The 12,666-nt window shown below is 40.8% G+C and overlaps 1 pseudogene; it reads right to left on the bottom strand.

Annotated features, from left to right (window-relative positions):
* Window positions 1-7,840: 7,840 nt before the first annotated feature.
* Window positions 7,841-8,021, bottom strand: LOC113082701 (uncharacterized; annotated as a pseudogene).
* Window positions 8,022-12,666: the final 4,645 nt, after the last annotated feature.

The following is a 12,666-nucleotide window of genomic DNA, read 5'->3' as shown; positions in this document are numbered from 1 at the left end:
TGAAATAGTGTCTGTTTTTATTTGCAATCAAGTCAATGACATCGGTGTAGATGAAGTGACCCCAACTAAGCAAGCCAGAGGCGACAGCGGCAAGGAACCGAAACTCCATCGGTGACAGAATGGAGAAAAAAACCTTGGGAGAAACCAGGCTCAGTTGGGGGGTCAGTTCTCCTTTGACCAGACGAAAACCAGTAGTTCAATTCCAGGCTGCAGCAAAGTCAGATTGTGCAGAAGAATCATCTGTTTCCTGTGGTCTTGTCCTGGTGCTCCTCTGAGACAAGGTCTTTACAGGGGATCTGTATCTGGGGCTCTAGTTCTCCTGGTCTCCGCTGTCTTTCAGGGCAGTAGAGGTCCTTTCTAGGTGCTGATCCACCATCTGGTCTGGATACGTACTGGATCCGGGTGACTGCAGTGACCCTCTGATCTGGACACAGACTGGATCTGGTGGCCACGGTGACCTTGGAACAAGAGAGAAACAGACAAATATTAGCGTAGATGCCATTCTTCTAATGATGTAGAAAGTACGGTGTTATGTGAAGTGTTTCCGGTTTACCTAATTAATGCAGCCTAAAAATCCTTTAACGGATTTGGATATTAAAAGCATATTAGTATGTTATGTGTATGCCAGGTTAAAGAGATGGGTCTTTAATCTAGATTTAAACTGCAAGAGTGTGTCTGCCTCCCGAACAATGTTAGGTAGGTTATTCCAGAGTTTAGGCGCCAAATAGGAAAAGGATCTGCCGCCCGCAGTTGATTTTGATATTCTAGGTATTATCAAATTGCCTGAGTTTTGAGAACGTAGCGGACGTAGAGGAGTATAATGTAAAAGGAGCTCATTCAAATACTGAGGTGCTAAACCATTCAGGGCTTTATAAGTAATAAGCAATATTTTAAAATCTATACGATGTTTGATAGGGAGCCAGTGCAGTGTGGACAGGACCGGGCTAATATGGTCATACTTCCTGGTTCTAGTAAGAACTCTTGCTGCTGCATTTTGGACTAGCTGTAGTTTGTTTACCAAGCGTGCAGAACAACCACCCAATAAAGCATTACAATAGTCTAACCTTGAAGTCATAAATGCATGGATTAACATTTCTGCATTTGACATTGAGAGCATAGGCCGTAATTTAGATATATTTTTGAGATGGAAAAATGCAGTTTTACAAATGCTAGAAACGTGGCTTTCTAAGGAAAGATTGCGATCAAGTAGCACACCTAGGTTCCTAACTGATGACGAAGAATTGACAGAGCAACCATCAAGTCTTAGACAGTGTTCTAGGTTATTACAAGCAGAGTTTTTAGGCCCCATGATTAACACCTCTGTTTTTTCTGAATTTAGCAGTAAGAAATTACTCGTCATCCAATTTTTTATATCGACTATGCATTCCATTAGTTTTTCAAATTGGTGTGTTTCACCAGGCTGCGAGGAAATATAGAGCTGCGTATCATCAGCATAACAGTGAAAGCTAACACCATGTTTCCTGATGATATCTCCCAAGGGTAACATATAAAGCGTGAAGAGTAGCGGCCCTAGTACTGAGCCTTGAGGTACTCCATACTGCACTTGTGATCGATATGATACATCTTCATTCACTGCTACGAACTGATGATGGTCATATAAGTACGATTTAAACCATGCTAATGCACTTCCACTGATGCCAACAAAGGGTTCAAGTCTATGCAAAAGAATGTTGTGGTCAATTGTGTCAAACGCAGCACTAAGATCCAATAAAACTAATAGAGAGATACACCCACGATCAGATGATAAGAGCAGATCATTTGTAACTCTAAGGAGAGCAGTCTCAGTACTATGATACGGTCTAAATCCTGACTGGAAATCCTCACATATACCATTATTCTCTAAGAAGGAATATAATTGTGAGGATACCACCTTTTCTAGTATCTTGGACAGAAAAGGGAGATTCGAGATTGGTCTATAATTAACAAGTTCTCTGGGGTCAAGTTGTGGCTTTTTTATGAGAGGCTTAATAACAGCCAGTTTGAAGGTTTTGGGGACATATCCTAATGACAATGAGGAATTAATAATAGTCAGAAGAGGACCTATGACTTCTGGAAGCACCTCTTTTAAGAGCTTAGATGGTATAGGGTCTAACATACATGTTGTTGGTTTAGATGATTTAACAAGTTTATACAATTCTTCCTCTCCTATAGTAGAGAATGAGTGGAACTGTTCCTCAGGGGGTCTATAGTGCACTGTCTGATGTGATACTGTAGCTGACGGCTGAATGGTTGCAATTTTATCTCTAATAGTATCGATTTTAGAAGTAAAGTAGTTCATAAAGTCATTATTGTTGTGGTGTTGGGAAATGTCAACACTTGTTGAGGCTTTATTTTTCGTTAATTTAGCCACTGTATTGAATAAATACCTGGTGTTATGTTTGTTTTCTTCTAAAAGACAAGAAAAGTAATCAGATTTAGCAGTTTTTAATGCTTTTCTATAGGATATGCTACTTTCCCGCCAAGCAATACGAAATACCTCTAGTTTTGTTTTCCTCCAGCTGCGCTCCATTTTTCAGGCTGCTCTCTTTAGGGTGCGAGTATGCTCATTATACCATGGTGTCAAACTGTTTTCCACAAGCCCTGACTGCCCGTAATTGTAAAGTGGAGCAGCAGTGGCTTGGTTCAAGAGGATCTCCACTGGGGTCATGGAGCCGGGTCCCGGTGTCTCTGTTTCTTGGGGGCTGAAAGGACAGAAAATTCCGCACTTGCTACAATTGTTCTCTTCTTCCATGCACAAGAGTGTCATATAGAAAAAGTTCCCCTATAATTTTTTTAGTATATACTTTCTTTTTTTTTTTCAAAGTTTTTTAAAGTATACATTTTTTTCATGGTCATTTAAAGTGCTTTTTCTGTATTTTAACATAGGGTGTGTTTTGGAGATTCAGGATTTTAGTGGTTTGTTAACCGTCATTTGAATGATTGTTTTTTATTTATTTATTTTTTATTTTTTAATTTTTTTACTCATACCTGCATGTGAACATGTATGTTGTATTTTATATATTATGTGACGTACTGTTGTACCACTTTTGATTAAATATCAATAAAACCAGTCAAAAAAAAAATAATCTGTTCTTATCTGTTCTGATAAGAACAGATTTTTCTTTCAAAAAAGTTTTATTGTCACCATTTACATTTTTTTCCCATTTGCATTTTTACTTTTTCACACACAATTTTCTTTTTAATCACACATTAAAACAAGCAATATAATATATAATAAATACACATGGTAAAATGAAGGAAACAATCATTGTTAAAAAGCATTTGATTAAAACCACAGTGTTTTGCTTGTTTTTAAAAGTCCATGTTTGAGGTGTGTTTAAAAGGTGTGGTCAGTTTCAAAAGTAAAATACAAATTTAAAAAAGCAAACAAGCCTCATATATATATATATATATATATATATATATATATATATATATATATATATATATATATATATATATATTAATAAAACCAATTTCATGATAAAACACAATAAAAACACCAATTAAAAATCATCTGTTGTGCAAGACCGGGGGTGAGTCCTTATCAAGTGGGTCATCACCCCACTCTCCAGAACAGGGACATGAGATGCTACTTTATGGGCTCAGCGGAGATCCCCTCTCCTCCGGCCCGCTGGCCCATTGTTCCCGTAGCCAGAGTGGTGAGGGTGCATCTACGGGCGGCCAGGGTCGGTGCTTGCTCTCTGTGCGACCCCGGCCCCCCCGTCCGAATATCGTCGTCCGGTACCCCTGCAGCATTGATGTTACCTTTAGCTCGCATGCATGGAGGGTTATCGTAACGCGCTTCCCCACCAGCAGGTTTCTGGTGGCCCAGATGGCATCCTTGATGACGTTGAGGGTGAGCCAGAGCGAGATAAATTTCTGTGCCGTCAAGTCCTTCAAGCCCCGGCCCACCCCAAGAATGGCGAGCTGGTACCCGAACTGGGCCCCACCCGCTGGTAGGCACGGGAAATACAGGGGGCCGGTCTTGGCCCACAGGTCCCGCGCAGTGCTGCACTCCCAGAGCAGGTGGTGGACGGTCTCCGGGGAATTGCAGCCGGACCACGGGCAGATGGGGTTTTTGGCCATGCCTCTGGAGTGCATAACCGCCCTGACCGGGAGGATCTCATGAGCCACCATCCACGATAAGTCCTTGTGCCTTTTCTGGAGAGCGGGGTGAGCCGCGTTCCGCCAAACCTGTTTGGCCTCACTTGGTGTGAGGCCCGGAACTGGACTCACCGGTTCCCGGTCCTGCACAACAGAAATGAGAGACTTGTGTTGAGTTAAAATGGTGACATCTTCACTCTCTAAAAGGTACTTCTTTAAAAACTTTTTTATAAAACTGTACTCTTTGGGCAAGTTAAAAGACACTGGGGTTTTCAAGTCCACTGGTAAAATTTTCAGTGTTCGTAGGTAAGACCCCATCCAAAATCGCGCCATTGCAGCCGTCTTGTTTTCTTTGGATGGGGTCGTGGCATAACTAATGTGCAGGGCGGTGAAGCGGCTGCCTAAAAACAGGTGGGGGTCTGGGAGGCCTTTTCCACCGTTCTCTCGCCTTTTCTTGATGGCTTCAGGCGCTCCCACTTGGACCCCCACAGGAAGTAAAACACCACCCTCTCCAGTTTCCCCAGGAACCACCGAGGGGGGCTAAAAACAGAACAGACAAGTAAAATCAGAGGATTAAAAATTAAAACCTTGCCTTCCATTGTCATCTGTCTTAGTCCCCAAAACCTTTTTGGGGGCTAACTAACTAAAGTTTTCCTAACTTTCCCTAACAAGTCAGTCCAGTTTTCCCGTCCACCCCCGTCTTTATCAAATTTAACGCCTAAAATCTTAAAATCGTTGTCTTTAAAAACCAAATCAAGTCCTCCTGTGTCTACGTCTCCCCACGGCCCGAAGAGCTGGGCCTCGGACTTGTTTATATTGAGTTTGGCGCCCGAGGCCCGACCGTACCACTCAGTCAAGTCCAGTCCTCTTCGTATTGATAAAACGTCTGTGGCTAAAAGAGTTACGTCGTCCATATATAAAACACAGGTAGCCGTCATTCCACCCGTCCCAGGAACGTCCAGTCCTTTGATCCATTTGTCCCTTCTCAAGATCTGTGCCAGTGGCTCGATGCAAGCCACATACAGAAGAGGAGATAAAGGACATCCCTGACGGACACCACTGTGTATGTTCACAGCTTTGGAAAGATGCCCATTTATTCGAATTTTGCTGACTATTCCCTTGTACAGCAGTCCCACCCAGGTTATAAACCTCTTTGGAAACCCCATTTTCTCCAGAACCTGGAAGAGGTACTGGTGCGAGACTTGATCAAATGCTTTTTCAAAATGTAAATTTAGGACTACTAGCCGAATATTTCTGTCTCTCGCGTAACAGATGGCGTCTCTAATCAGCACTAGGTTGTCTGTTATCTTTCTTCCGGGCACAGCACAAGCTTGATCCAGGTGGATCATGTCCTCTAAAACAGTCGACATGCGTGTTGCTAAAATCTTACTAAAAAGTTTACAATCAAAATTTAAAAGCGTGATTGGTCGCCAGCTTTTCAAGTCAGTCTTATCTCCTTTCTTATGTAATAATGAAACTATCCCTACTCTAAAACTGTCAGGAAGTCTGTCAAGAGTCTCAAATTATTTAAAAACTGTCAACAGTTCATGTGCTAAAATGTCCCAGAAAATCAGATAAAATTCAAAGGGAAGTTCGTCAATGCCAGAGGACTTCCCTTTTTTAAAATGTTTTAAAGCTTTTTGAATTTCTAAAACTGTAAAATCCTGGGATAAAAGCACATCTGGGCTCTTTACCTTTTTATTTAAAAAGGTTAAAACTTCGTCTAAAACCCCATTGTGAGCCTCTTTTGCACTATATAAATTATTATAAAAGTTTTCAGTTTCATTTAAAATCTCTTTTGTGCCGCTTACTTCCCTCCCGGTAAAAGTCTTCAAAGCAGAGATTGACCGTGTAATAATTTTTTTTTTTTTAAGTATCTTGTGCATTTCTCCCTTCTTCTATTTCTCTTTCTTTACATCTTAAAATAACACCCCTACTCTGAACTTCGAAAAAACTGACATTTCTTTCTTGACTTCTTTTATCTCTTCTGTAAAATCCAATCCACTGTTTAAAAGGTTAAAATATCTCTGCAGTCTTTTTTGCAGCCCATTATGTGTCTTCTTTCCCTGTTCTTTTTCCTTTTCCCTATATTTCTAAAAAACTGTCTTGTCCGGTCCTTAACCACTTCCCACCACTGTGCACGTTTATCACAAAAGTCTTGGAGGGTCTGCCATTGGCTGAACTGCTCCCTATACTCTCTAACCACTTCTTCATCCTCTAATAGGGAACAGTTCAGCTTCCACAGCCCTCCTCCTACCGTCACACCCATGGAAAGTGAAAGGGTGCAAGACAGCATCATGTGGTCAGAAAAAAAGGGAGGGGTCAATGTTGCATCGGTTGGCGGGCAGTCCCTTGTAAAAACATAGTCAATTCGAGAGGCTCTGGTGCCATCACCCCTGAACCAGGTGAAGCCCTCCTCTCTTTGATGCAGTTGTTTAAAAAAGTCAACTAACTTAAAATCCTTGACTAAATTTTGCAATAAAACCGATGTCTTATCAACCTTAAAATCTTCTCCTACTCTCCTACTCTCTTCCTATTCGTTTTGGATAAAACACAGTTAAAATCCCCTGCTACTATTAGGGGAGCCCTGCCTAACATGTGGGGCTGCAGGTCTTCTATAAGCTCATATCTGTCATTTTTTTATGTAAAACCATACACATTAAGAACCTTAAAATCTCTCCCTAAAAAAGTTAGGTTTGCTAAAAGAGCCCGCCCTTCCCTCACCACAGTGCTATCCTTCACCATGATGTTTGAATTGTTGATTAAAATAGTGACACCGTCATTCTTGTTGAAGTTGGAGCCACACCATATTGAGGGCCCCATGGTCCACATCTCCTCCAACTTTCTGTAACTATTTAAAAAGGGCAGAGCACACTCTTGCAGTAAAAACAAATCTGACTTAAAACACTTTAAAAAGGATAAAATGCTCTGTTCTCGTAAGGTGGACCTTACACTTCTTACATTAATGGTAGAGATAATGGTGAGGGCCATGAGCAGTATGGTTAAAACAGTATGAGACATTTAAACAGAAGACAAAAAGACTACAAAAATATACTTAAAATCATGTTTTATCTTGTTTCACCTGCCCTTCCTTTCTCCCAGATGAACTGGGTCCTGGAGAGCAGGTGCTCGACGCCTCGGATGCTACAGAGAAACCCTCTTGTAACTCCCTAGGCGACGATGTTCTTAGCTTGATGTTCAAAAAAGATACCTCATTTGGGGACTCTAGGGGCCACATGCGTTCTTGATCTTCCAAATCGGATCTATCAAGCTGCTGTGCTGCCCTAGCTTTTTTCTCCTCGGTTTCCACCAGAGGAGATCCTGCAGGTCTTTTTTGCCCTTGAGCATTTGGGAGTGAACACTCAAATTCACTCCCACTGGATTCCTGTACCAACTCTGAAACCGTTTGTAGGGAGGAGCTTGTTTCTTCCTCGCTCATTTCTCCTTCTGTGCCTTTTTCCATTTCAAAATTAATACGAATCGAGAGAAAGGACAACCAAACAACATGGAGACAGCTACAGCTAGGCTGCAGTCAGTCCAATCTACTTTCAAAGTAAGGTATGCACTACGTTCGAACTAAACTACCCACCAGGGTCCGATTCTTCAAGAGCGTAAGTGACTTTGTCTCACAGGCGCACAACACATACCTCGCATGTGACAGAACTCCCCATTCTGAAACGAAAATAAATAAAAAACTGTAAAAACCTCTTCTGCTTTGTTTCACCAACAATTTCAGGGGAGAGCGCGAACGCAGTCCACCACTACCATAAATTATGCAGTCGAGATTCCCGCATTTGGGGAATTCGCAGGGGTCAGCATGGCCGGAGTGCAATGGACAAGCCTCGCCCTGGTTGAACCTTTTTTTTCTTTTCTTTTTTTTTTTTTTACTTAAAAAGGCCACTCAAGGCATTTACAAGGAGAAAAAAGGCCACTCAAGGCATTTACAAGGAGAAAAAAGGAAGGAACAGAGCTTAGCGTATAATACATACAATTCCATATTACATAACTCAGTTAACCAATCTTCCATACCTTATTAAAGGGAGAGACATTTTGTATGTTCCAAATCTTATCCATTTCATCAACTGTCATTTTCTGTGCCTCTCTTACAATATAGTAGTAGTAGTAGTAGTAGACAACTTTAATGTCCTCAAAGAGGCAATTTGTTATGCAGTACAGACATATTGACACATAATCCACAACACAAACATTATCCACATGCACAATATCATAAATAAAAAATACAAATAAAAACTACTTCACATATGTTCTCCATTCATACCCCTCCCCATACCTTATTTGATTGGGTTATTGCCATTGGAATGAATGAGTTTTTTGCTCGGTTGGTTCTAACCTTAGGGTATCTATATCTGCCACCAGAAGGGAGAGGCTTGAACTCCACTGAAAGTGGATGGGTTGTGTCCATGCAAACCTTGTCTGCCTTCTGTGCCAATCTCATCAGATATAGTTGGTACAAGTCTACCTGTTGTTTACCAATGATTCTTCCACAGGTTTTAACAATCTTACCCAATTTGTTCCTGTGGGTGATTTTTGAATGTCCATACCAGCATACAATACAGTAGGAGAGAATACTCTCAATAAAATACTTATAAAAAAGAGACAACATTTTGTTATCAACATTAAAATAATTAAGTTTTCTAAGAAAATATAAACGTTGTTGGCCCTTTTTAAAAACGGCATCAGCACACTGATCCCAGGATAACTTACGGTCAATGATAAGACCGAGATATTTATACTCCGTCACCATCTCTATCTCCTCTCCTTTTATCATAGTTGGAGTGGGTGAGGGAGCCTGATGTCTAAAATCAAAGACCAACTCTTTGGTCTTGGACGTATTCAAATGCAACTGGGAGGCTTCACACCAGTCAACAAATTCATGCAACACTGGACCGTGTTCAGTTTCATCTCGCTCCAGTAAACTAATCACAGCAGTATCATCGGCAAATTTAATTATATAACGTCCAGGATAACTACTGCGACAACAGTCAGTGTACAATATATACAATAGTGGTGACAAAACGCTACCCTGTGGTGTCCCAATTGAAGTGAAGCGGACCCCAGATAATGTGTTCCCCACCCTTACTCTTTGTGGCCGCCCACTCAGGAAGTCCAAAATCCATTTAATCCATGTTGTGTTTAGTTGGAAATTGTCTCTAAGTCTGTTTGCTAAAATTTGTGGGTGGATTGTATTGAATGCTGATGAAAAGTCTGCAAATAAAATGCGAGCATGTGTTTTACAACCCTCCAAGTGTGTATACAGATAATTTAAAAGCACCACAATGGCATCGTCCGTCCCCCTCCCAAGTCTATAGGCAAATTGTAGAGGGTCAAGAGCATGTCTACAGGAATTCATGATGTGTGTTTTAATGATCTGCTCAAGTGATTTAACTAAAAGAGAGGTGAGGGCAATAGGCCTGTAATCCTTGGATGAGGATGGATGAGAGACTTTGGGAAGGGGTTTCACAACTGCTGTTTTCCAAAGCAGTGGAACCACCTGGGTGTCTATTGAACGTTGGAAGAGGGAACAAAAAATACCACTTAATTGGGCCGCACAGTACTTCAGCACTCTGCCTCCAATGTTATCCGGCCCCGGGCTTTTTCGTACGTTAGTCCTCTCAAACACTCGCTGGACCATCTCCTTCTTGATAATCAAAGTGCTCTCCATCTCAGCATCGTCCATCACAATCTGTTGCCAGGCAGAAATATTATCATTATAATTTATATCAAAACGGGTAAAATGTTCATTTAAGTTGTTGGCCAAAACAAGGGATGCTGCGGTTTATTATTTGGGTACACCTTGATGATTTTAGTTGGAATGACCGCACCCACACAGAAGTCTATGTAGCCCGAGATAGCATCTGTCTGTTCGTGCAGGTCAGTTGAAGAGTCCTCGAAAATGGTCCAGTTTGTACACTCCAGGCATCCTTTCCACGTCTCTATACTGTCCACATCCCACACCTGAATCTGCTTTTCCACAGGCTTAACCCTTTTCAAAACCTGTTTATAAGTGGGTCTTAGTAGGACAGTGTTGTGATCTGAGCCACCCAGGGGGGGCCTGGCACTAGATGAGTATGCCTTGGGGATGGAGCCATAGCATAAATCGATAATTTTATCTTTTCGTGTTGGACAGTTGACATACTGTGAATAGGTAGACAGAGTTTTTTTGAGGGTACAGTTATTAAAGTCCCCCATTATAAACTTGGGCACATCTGGTGAGATTTTATCCAATTCTTGGGTGATATTAAAAATAATGTCTGCTGCATTATTTATGTCTGCTCTTGGGTGTATATAGACAACAGAAATATTTGTGGGAATTCACGGGGAAGATACGAGGGGCGCATAGAAACTGATAAAAGTTCAATATCTTTAGTGCAAATCTTTTTTCTTACCACAGTTGTTTTGCACCATCTGTCGTTTATCATGACGCACACGCCCCCTCCATGTTCCTTGCCTGTAGCCATGCTGCATCGATCCAAACGTACTAAACTAAATCCTTCAGGACAAACTTCGGAGTCTGGCACAGTATCATTAAGCCAAGTTTCAGAGAAGGCTAAGATACAGGCTTCCCTATATTCATGCAGGTAACGAGTGTTTACTCACAACTCGTCTGCTTTTCTTTTTAGCGATTGGACGTTAGAGAGAATGATAGTTGGAAGCGGCACTTTTGTTTTCCTCTTCTTTAGTCTTTGGCGAAGTCCTCCCCTCTTCCTTCGTTTCCTCTTGTATTCCTTGTCATTGACAGTTCTTTTTATCTCCGTGGGTATGCTTACATCGTTATGATTCCAATAGCCTCCGTAGGCGCTCAGTTTTAAGAGAAAGTCTCTGTTGTAGCGTACATGTGCCTCCGCGTTGCTGGCCGGTTCACTTGCCATGCTGATGACAAACAGTATCGACCCAATTATTAAAGCCAGCTCCCATACGCGACTCATAGTGACTATAATGGTCTGTTAGACAGTACATCTAATGATGGTTTATACCGATAAAGATTACAATGATCGCAACAAACAACTAATCAAACAAACAAAAAGACGAGACAGACCGACTGTTACTGCTGGTCGCCACTGTGCAGCGCCCTCCATGCAGCCCCCTCCATTCTTCTATCTTCTATAGTCACCAATACTTCTTAAGCTCGATTTTACCACTGATTTAATTGGGATCTCATGAGACAAAAAAACACAAACATTTTTAGATTTCCATAATGCTTCTTTAAAGATGTTTATAATTGCCCACCAACGAATCAATTTATTGAAATGAACCTCTTTTAATTCTCCATACCAAATATCTCCCTCGCTTGGTATTCTGTACAAATTTGACAACCATGGTCGTATTTGATTCCATATCCTCTGAGCATATGGACAATCCCACAAACAATATAGTCTCTTCTTCACCACAGTATGTTCTAGGACATAGTATGGTACGAGTACAATTTCTTTTCTTCAAGAAGGCCCGGGTGGGTAAACAATTCTGTATAACTTGCCAAGCGATGTCTTTATGGCAATTAAATAAAAAGTCATTGTTTACATTCCTCCAAACTTTGACACATTCCGATTCAATAAGCTTGCCAACAGGGGTCATTCTAAGTAATAGAGGAGATAACTGTCCTTCTATTAGTGATCTATTCAAATTAACAATTGAAATATTAGCCCAAGATACTTTCTTTATTAAACACAATATTCTATCGTACATAGCTGGTCTAATTTCTGCATGTGGGGTGTTTTGTGGTGTTCTCTTATTCCATAATCTCCTTATTTCTTGGCCTACCCAAAACCTTGCAAAGAAGCTGCTGATATTTATTTCTTCATCATTTAAACAAGCTTTGACTATAGGGAGAAGAATCATGGCATTAAATTTGACTTCAATATCCGGTACTGCTAATCCTCCTATCTCAGTTTTTTTATATAATATTTCACGTTTCAATTTCTCTTGGTTAGAACCCCATAAAAAATGAAACATCATTTTCTTTACTGACTTCAAGAAATGTCTTGGGGCAGGCAAAGTTGCAGCTATATATGTAAGCGATGCTATGATCTCTGCATTAATTATTAATACTTTACCCCTAAGAGTGAGGACTCTTTCTTCCCACTGTTTTATTTTCCAATTTCTTTCTTCCGTATCTTTACACCATACCATTCCTAAAATTTTAATGGCTTTATCTTGATTTTTCAATCCGAAATTTTGTTTAGGTTCTGACCAATTCAGATATAAAATCTCACTTTTACTTCTATTAATCTTCGTGCCAGTTGCTAGCATAAAATGATCACATACCTGTAATGCTTTTTCTACTGATTGATTATTTGTGAGTAAAAGTGTAAGGTCATCCATGTATAGCAATATCTTTGCTTCTTTGCCCAAGCTCCCCGGAATTACTAACCCTTTCAGTTCAGGATTTATTCTAATGGCTTGAGCTAATGGTTCTATAGCTAATACAAATAGCAAAGGAGATAAGCCACAGCCCTGGCGTACTCCTGAACAAACCATAACAGGGGGTGACAGATGGCCATTAACCAAAATACAACTCTGACACTCTGTATATAACAGATT

This window comes from Carassius auratus, unplaced genomic scaffold (genome assembly GCF_003368295.1).
Source record: "Carassius auratus strain Wakin unplaced genomic scaffold, ASM336829v1 scaf_tig00036721, whole genome shotgun sequence".
Classification (NCBI taxonomy): domain Eukaryota; kingdom Metazoa; phylum Chordata; class Actinopteri; order Cypriniformes; family Cyprinidae; genus Carassius; species Carassius auratus.
This window is presented reverse-complemented; position numbering and strand designations above follow the sequence as displayed.